Source organism: Cricetulus griseus, chromosome 2, assembly GCF_003668045.3.
Source record: "Cricetulus griseus strain 17A/GY chromosome 2, alternate assembly CriGri-PICRH-1.0, whole genome shotgun sequence".
NCBI lineage: Eukaryota > Metazoa > Chordata > Mammalia > Rodentia > Cricetidae > Cricetulus > Cricetulus griseus.
The window spans coordinates 180,381,504-180,390,631 of NC_048595.1; positions in this window are offsets into that span (position 1 = coordinate 180,381,504).

The following is a 9,128-nucleotide window of genomic DNA, read 5'->3' on the forward strand; positions in this document are numbered from 1 at the left end:
TAAATAACACTGTATGTATCTGCTGGGCACAGTCACATTCAGTGAGGGGCAGCAGTGACAAGCAGTACCTTTTTCACTATAGTAGAAAAAGAACATGAATGCCCATATCACTGATAAATTATTCTCAATAATCTATCATTAGAGTAGAAATTCAATCAGCTTAAATAAACGGTATTGTGAGGATCCAGTGAATAGGAGCCCCTAAATGGACATTCAAGTGACACATAGCGTACAATTATCCTAACTGACAAAACCATTATTGTAGAAATGCTCACATTGATCTCAGATAGACTCTCGGGAACACAGATGATTAAAAGTTAAGCGATTCATCAGAATTCAAATTCTGAACCACTCAAGAAATTAGATTATGCAGCATTGATTAATATGTTAATGTACTTCCAAAACAACCCCCTCTGTGAGTTAATGCATTACTTGATTCTTGCTTTTTTTTTTTTTATTGATCAGCAACATTTGACGCCCTGATTACTCTTTTTTTTTTTTTTTTTGGAGCCATAATCTTCCCTCTGTTTCTTAGATACCGTACTCTTCATATTTCCCTCTCCAACTTAGTTTTAGGCTCTTTTCCTATGTTCCTCTTATTGCTTAAAACACTAACTCAGTGGTTCTCAACCTTCCTAATGCTGTGACTCTTTAATACAGTTTCTCCCCCAACCATAAAATTATTTTCGTTGTTACTTCATAACTAATTTTGCTACTGTTATGAATTGTAATGTAAATATCTGTTGTGTAGGATATCTGATATGTGACCCCAAGGGGGTTGAGACCCACAGGTTAAGAACCACTGCTCTAACCACTTAAATATGCAAAGGTCACATGTCTTCTTAAGACCCCAGCATTAAAAACCATCCATACCCCTTTAACTTTAAACTGGTATCATGCATGCCCCAAGTCTTGAATTCTAACTCATGGAACAGTATCTAGTGAACATCTTGGGTTGAGAACTAAATAGATATCTCACACTGATCATGACAGACAGAACTCTTGAATTTACCTCTTCTTAAATATTTGCCTTCCCTTGTTATAGCTAAACAAACAGCCATTCCATTTTATTCACATGTTGTCGTTTAATGGTGTTCTGTTTTTTTTTTTCTCTGCTCTCTAACCTTATTAACAAGACCTGATGTTCCAAATCCCAATCCTTTGTATCCATATTAGTGCCACTGGTCCAGACCAAACCACCACCATCATCTCTTTTCTAACTCACATAAGTGGTGACATTATTTAACTTGCATGGCCCTAGTTATGTCAGTTACCAATTTTCATTTGTTTGCAAGCAACACTGATCAAATTCCTCTAGTACACAGATAATGGATCTCAAGAAATCTAGGTGATGAAATTAAGACAACAGAACTTTAAGAAGTTAGACTCAAATTTAGCAAATTGGAGGAGAGGATGTTCATGAGGAAAGTGATAGGGAACAGCAACAAGGAAGAAACAAGAGTGATTAAAAAAATAACAAAAACCAATGTCTGGAAAGAAATGCCCCTAGGTAGTCTGAATATAAGGTATTTGCAGCAGAAAAACAATCAGTGACATAGTAAAAAAGACTAGTAGAAATCATCTAAAGTGAGGAACAGCGGTTTAAAAGTATAAAAGCAATTTAGGTCATTTATGAGGCAATGTGAAATAGTTTACCATGTGTCACTGGAATTCGCATGAGAGAAGCAGACAAAATGATAAACAGTGCTTCCTAGTAAGTGTTCTGCATGCCAGTTTTCATGCAGTGAGGTTTTAGAGTAAGATGAACCACACCAGGCTGATAATGAACACCGCCACCAATAAACAAACACTAAATAAACACAGCACAACCAACAGTCCCTAGCAGTGTTCAAACTTTTCCCAACAAAGACCTGGGGTCATATTAGCAGGAGTGAGTGTAGTGCTATAAAGTTAGCAGACATGCTAATGGATTTCACTGGAACATTTTCATCTCTATATATCATTACACTTAGCTCTTACACACACACACACACACACACACACACACACACACACACACACACACACACGGTCTTTTTCCTCCACCCTTGCTATTCTCCTTTCTTCCTACCAGTCCTGCCTTCTTTCACATTTCATCTATTTCATTCCTCTTTCTTGTTCTCCTTGTCCTTTAGATTCTAAAGTTTAGACCCCCTCCATACTCCCCTTTTTATTTCCATTGCCCACATGTACATGTATATATTCACACAGATGTATATATCAATTTAATTCTAGATTTCACATATAAGAGAAAATATTTAATAATTGTCTTTCTAAGCCTGTTCATTTCTCTGAACACAGTGATCTTAAGTTTTGCTTGTTTTCCTACAGATGTAAGAATTTCATTTTTTTACAGCTGAATAAAATTCCATTGTGTTTGGTGTGTGGCATAGTGTGTGTGTGTGTGTGTGTGTGTGTGTGTGTGTGTGTGTGTACATGTATGTGCACACACACTCACTCTTATATATATATATATATATATATATATATATATATATATGTTTGTAACATATTAACTCATCTTTTGATACAAAAATCTGGGTTGGTTCCATAGCTTGGTTATTATGAATATTGTAGCAATAGACATGAGTGTACAAATACATCTGTGGTATCCTGATTTTAATCTCTTCAGTATTAAACCAAGAGTGGTGTTGCTAAATCATTAAATATATGGCAAGCTTAAAGCATGAATCACAATCCAGTACTACTAGTTTTGAAACCAGACCATGCTATCAATCTTCAGAGGATATTTCTATTGTGAAGATAAGGCCATCAAATGACCAAAAATTTGGTACCATCTTTTATGAGATGATTTCATCAGATGCACGAAGAAGATATAAAGTTGAACAGACCTGAAGAAGCCCATAAAAAACAAGTGGTGTACTTGACATCAAGCACAGAAAAAAAAAAAAAAAAAAAAAACAGGCTACATATACAGTCTATGAGTAGGTAACCTAGAATTCATGCCAACCACTACCATCTCACCAGTACTTACCCTAAAGTCTCGAAGAGATGCATTATTAGCAGTTGATGGGGAAAAATGTGACATGGTTTACAAAAATATTGGCTCAGTATATTTATGTAAGTCTTGAAGATGGGAGTAAGAGTCATTCCTTCCAGGAAGGAAGACTTTCGGGTAGTGACCTGGTCATATAGTTCATGGAGAAAGAAGTTTCCTTAACTCAGAATGCAAGATGCATACAGCTGCTGATAAATGGCTTGGCCAACTAGTCAGACACAAGAGCAGATAAGGATCCAAGAAGACCTACAATAGAGGCATGGGAATTCATACATGGGAATGAACACAACACACAGCACTTTTTTGTATTTCATGGTGATGATCCCCAAAGAGAAACTATTAGAGCAAGCATGCCATATCCAGAGAAAATCGGAGTATATTACTAACTCCTGTAATTCAATGGTAGAGATAAACAATATCATTGAAACTAGATGAAAGAGTCAGACACTTGACAAAAGAAAGATGAATGTCCAAAACCCACACAAAAAAGTGCTTAACAACACTAGATGTCTGGAAGGTGCAAATTAAATGTACAAAATGTTTTACTTCACAGTCATTAAAATGGTTAGAAGACAAAACAATATGTGCAGAGTCCTACTCTGTTTGGATCCTGGAACCCTGGCTAGGGGCAGAGACAGAATGAAGACTGGACACACACAGATACATGCACAGTGAAGCTAAGATAAGATGGGTTTCTCTAACCTATCACTGCAACCCAGAAAACAGTGTGCTTGTGCTTATTGGGCACAACACATGGGGGGAGGTTAGCTAGTATCTGTAGGAGGTCTGCAAGTGAGTAATCTCACTGCTATTTTGTCCCAGCAACAGAAAAGTAACTAATACACTGTGCATAAAGATACAAGCAGGTTACTGAGCACAAAGTCAGAAAATATATTTCATTGACTTAATATCTTTCTGTGACACATGATTGAATAGTAATTTGAAATTTCCACTGCCCTCCTGTTTCAATGTGGTGTAGTCATCCATTACTGTGTTCAGGCAGCTATAATTCTGACTTGTTCTGCTATTCCAAGCTGTCATATTTTCTTTCAAAGAATTTGCTTTCAGAGACACATTTCTATTTTAGTACATTTTCTTCTCCATGACCATCCTTTGAGGATAGAGAGATGTTTATAATTTATTGTGTTTTGAATTTAGCATTTCCATTTATTGCATCAGGATGTTTCTGTCCAGCACTGAGTCTGGTTCATTTTTCAACAAATGGACACCTGGAATGGGAAGAAAAAAATCTAATTTATAAACTCTCTCCTCAACTGGAAAATATTATTGTCTATGAGATTTTTCTGAAGATACTGAAATCGCCCACCTTCGGGCAGTTTAGTGACACCTCCAGTCCATCATTATGTCTGACTTTCTTTTGCTATTTCAGCTGTTGCCGTGTACAAGTATGAGTCACTGTGTTATTGCTCAGATGTAGGTGGGCATGCCACCTCTGACAAATGCATTTTGTGAATGTCATTCAAGATTGGCCATGCCTTTGAAGTCAACACAGCACTCAGTACCCACATCTCCCCTCCTGAGAAGCTGAAGGAAACAACCTTGATGCTATCAGAGAATCCATTTGGACTATGGATCCTTTCATCATCACCATCAGCACCACCACTACCACAAACCACCATCACCACCACCTCTACTACCACCACTGCCGCCTTCCCACAGCCTTTTTCTACTGTGCACCTTTGGACCCAGTGTCTCATTTTCCACTAGATTTTTACCATCAGGCAACATTTTTTTTTTAAAGTTAGGTCTTCATATTAGATTAGTGGAGGTGATAATGCATCTTGTCCTCTTCTCCAACAAGTCTCCTCCAAGAAAAAAACGATTAGAAAGTGACTTAGCTTCTTTTTCTACTTGCTGCTTCACACACTCAAGCACAACTTTTGCCTTCCTTGGTTTGCTTGTATCACTCATGTCAATCATTGGTGCTCAACTTAGTTTCAAAGCTCACGGTCATGTTCGTGGCTGATTGCCATCTGTGTACCCAGCTTCCTAAGGTTTTCACATGTATCCAGCAAATCTCTGATCACTGGTGCTTTGTGAATGGGCTACACCACAGCTGCCATTGCACTGTTGCCTTCTGAGTTTCCATCACATTGTTTCCACCTGTTTTTCTTTTCGTGTTTGCCTCACTGGTCTTCCATACTGCCTTAAATGTCAACATTGACAGCGCCAGTGAATCTTTTCCTCTTTCTTCACCCACTAACCTCACATGACATGATTGAGTCCCATAACTCACCTGCCACAACAATCAGATATCCTCGTCTATCCAACTTCACCCTTCACTTCCTCTTGGATGTCTCTAGAACTTCTCAGATGTTCCAGGTTAAAAATAGAGCTATGAATGTTTATCATCAAAGTCTTCCCGCACATTGAAAGGTAGTACCACCTGCAATATGTGAAATAGCTAGAAGGTGCTTAGTCAGCCTTGATTTACACCTTTCACATCCCACACAGCAGCCAACTCCATTGTTTTTCCCGCCAGTTTTCCTCGGACACTACTTTTCTCTACCCGTTGTGACCACTGTCCTCAACAGTCATCCGTCTCCTCTGGATTACTGCTAAGTGTTCTTAAATTATACCATCTATCTTTTGCCTCTGGGCTTTTATTTTTCTCTATTTCTGTATATCTTTACTGTTACTCCATGGCTTGCTGTGTGGCTGGATGGCTGGCCCCTTGCAACTTGCTCTCCACCTTTTCTCAATCCTTGATCCTTCTCTTCCCAGATTTCTCCTCCTATTTATTGTCTCTGCTGGTCATCCCTGTCTATCCTTTCTCCTGCCTTGCTATTGATCACTCAGCTCTTTATTAGACCAATCAGGTGTTTCATGCAGTCAAAGTAACACAGCTTCACAGAGTTAACCAAATGCAACATAAAAAAAAATGCAACACATCTTGGTCTGAAGAGATGGCTCTGCTGTTAAAGGCTAGACTCACAACCAAAAAAATGCATCACATCTTTGCATCATTAAACAAACGTTCCACTGCATAAACAAATGTAACACATCTTAAAAGAATCTACAGCAATTTAATTTCTTTTAGCACTTGCCATTCACCGTTCAACTTTTTTCATGAGTTTATGTGTACACAGGATAGGGTGGAAAACTTGTCCAGCTCTTGCATCCACATGTTCTCAGGACTATGCTTGTTAAACAATAAGAACCTAACAAATACTCATTGAACAAATGAATTCATATGTAAAGCCAATTCATTTTTCTTCCATTTCAAACATTTTAAGTGTCTAGTTTGAGTAATATGAAATAATATCGACTCCTATAAAATATTGCAATATAGTTATATCTAACTGTCTTCCATGTAAACATACATCATTGACAAAAGATACAGTATTGACAATACAAATAAACAAATGAGTCTATTTGCATATATTGAATCAACTAGGCATACATTTCTGGTGAATAATATTTTGTTATTTTGCCTCTAATTAGTAGTCCAGAAGAGCTAGGTGTCTTGCTGTCCTGCAGAGAGGAGAAGCAGCTCAGCATTGTCATACTCCAAGGTCAGTAACTTCCTAGTACATCCATCTGATTCTTTCTCTGAGCCCCACCACACCCACTAAAGCTCTAAGAATCTCACAGTTGTGTTCTGTGTCTGGAGGAAACACACAGGATGGACCCTTTCTTCATCATTACTGAACTGAGAATATCTCTTCCATAAGCCTCTCTGCAAACTTTCCCTAATGTGTCATTAGCCAGAAGCAGTTCACATGTTCATCCTGGTTTCTAGAATCAGCAGAGGATGAGTGCCCACATGGTCTCTGTAGGTACCCCTTATAGTTAATTCTGTCACATTCATGAAATGTTAAAATTGTGTCATGAAGAGTTTATTTTTGGTAATTCCCTTCCCATGTCTAAACTTAGCAAAATAAGGTTTCATTGTTAATATGTCTTTGAGACCAACATTTACTTTCATAGGTAAGATTTTTTTAATCCAAACTGAAACTTATTAAAAATTGATAGGAACATCCTGATTATCATTTTTTCTTTTCAGAAAATCACCACAACCCTGTCATGCCAATCACACGATGCCCCAAACCATGTGCTACTGGAATTTAAGCTTTAAACACCAAACAGTCTCAGGAGGGGGGCAGACAATAAACCCAACAGAACATGTTGTGCACGAAATCTGTGCATTCCTTGGCCTTCAAACCAATCGCCTCCTAAATATTCTAAGTTTCTAACTGTAAATGGAGTTTTTAATTGGTCTAAGTAATTAAAAACCCAGAGTCAGATATAAAGGGAAATGCTGAGAAATCCTTAGCATCTTAGCAGACAAGAGAGCAAGTTCCTGTTTCTCCCTATTTGTATCTTCTCTCTGCCCTGGTATCTCACTTCCTGTTTCCACCCAGCCATCTCACTTTCTCTCTGCCTGTACAGACCTCCAGAGCTCTATGGTTAGCTAGTGGCAAGTTCTATTCTCTGACCTTCAGAAAGGCTTTATTTGTACAAGCAAGATATCACCACATTTAACTAACTTAGCACTTTAGTTTCATCTTTTTGGTATGTTCTCTATTGACTACTAGTAAGGAGGCCCAAGTCTAAGTACCTTCATGAAATATTCATTATTCATAATTATTGGCATGTTTTTTTCCCTTCCCGTCCCTTATCACAATAAGCTATCTGGGACACCTTCCTATGTTTAGTAGTTAAGTCCCCTGAAATTCAGTCAATAATCTATGAGTTTTTCTAGTGCTCAGTATTTAAGGGTGTGAAATTCTGACCACTTTGGTGAAATAAGAAACAAATACTCAGGAGCTTACTGGCATGAATCCACATGTTAGTATTAGTTTTCTATAGCTGTAATACATTATTACTATCTAGGTAACTTAATACTAAGGAAATTGCTTTTCTCACCATTCTCTCCAGCTGAAGATCTGGAACTTGACCACTTCTGTATAGACCTGCCTTGCCATCTGAAGTAAAATTGACACCAAGTCAATAGTTTTGGAGAACTATGGTTCAGCATACTTCAGTATCCCCTACCTATAACTCAACTAATCAAATAGCCACTGGATTGGTATTATGACTATTCCTATTTGCCGAAGAGGAAATCGACACAGAGCATCATCATACAACTCACTCAAGAGCAAATGACTGGTGAACAGTGGTGTCTGTTTCTGAGCTCAGAAACTCTGTGTCCTTCAAAGCTACCTACCACTGGGGGTACATAAAAAAAAACAAAAAACAAAAAAAAAAACGTTAGTTTATATAGAAGAATTCCCATACAGTGCACCAAAATAGAAATCAACTGAAAAGAATTCCTTCTTTAAACCATCCTCGGAGGACATGGAATTCCACTACTTCCCCATCGTTCACAGGCCTTTTTGTCCTCCCACTGACTTGTATACAGAATCACTTTAAGTGCAGGGCTGTTAGAGTAATTCAGGGAAAGTGTGTGTTGTATAAACTATGTGCACTTGAGGTGTTTGTAGAACTAATGGATGTTGAACCAATCCATCAAAAGTATGCCATGTTTGAGTTGGCGACAGGCAGTGAATGAATATTTCCAGCTATTTCTTATCAGCTTTTATTCATAAACACAAACCTTTCTAGAAGAGTTTGGTAGATTCTTGTCCCTCAATATTCAGCCCTCTTAATGCTCCTTTTACCAACCCTAGATCCTAAAAAGGGTTTTCTAGACTACATGGCTTATGACCCTAAACTTCTAAAATTCCTACCAGAAAGTCCACATCTTTTAAGCTAAAGAGCCCTAAGTCATCTGCTCCCTCCAACCTTTGCCCAGTGCATCTTACTTCTTGCTAAGGTCAGACTATTTCATCAAGCATCTTGTGTCTGTCACTATGTGCTGGGGGTTATTGCTGACAGCTCTGTACTGACAGCTTTCCCTGCTTTCACACCCCAAAATCCATTCCCTACTTTTCTCAGATTTGGTGTCAAAAAATGCTGTATGGATGTGTTTAGATAACAATACCACATCAAATGCTAAACCAGTATAAAAACATTGTGTGTTAATGGATGAATGAAATGTTCTCTCATATAGTTCTGGTGAGTATGTAAACATATATAGTCTTTACAAAAACAACCTGGAATAACATATCAAGAATCTTTAAAA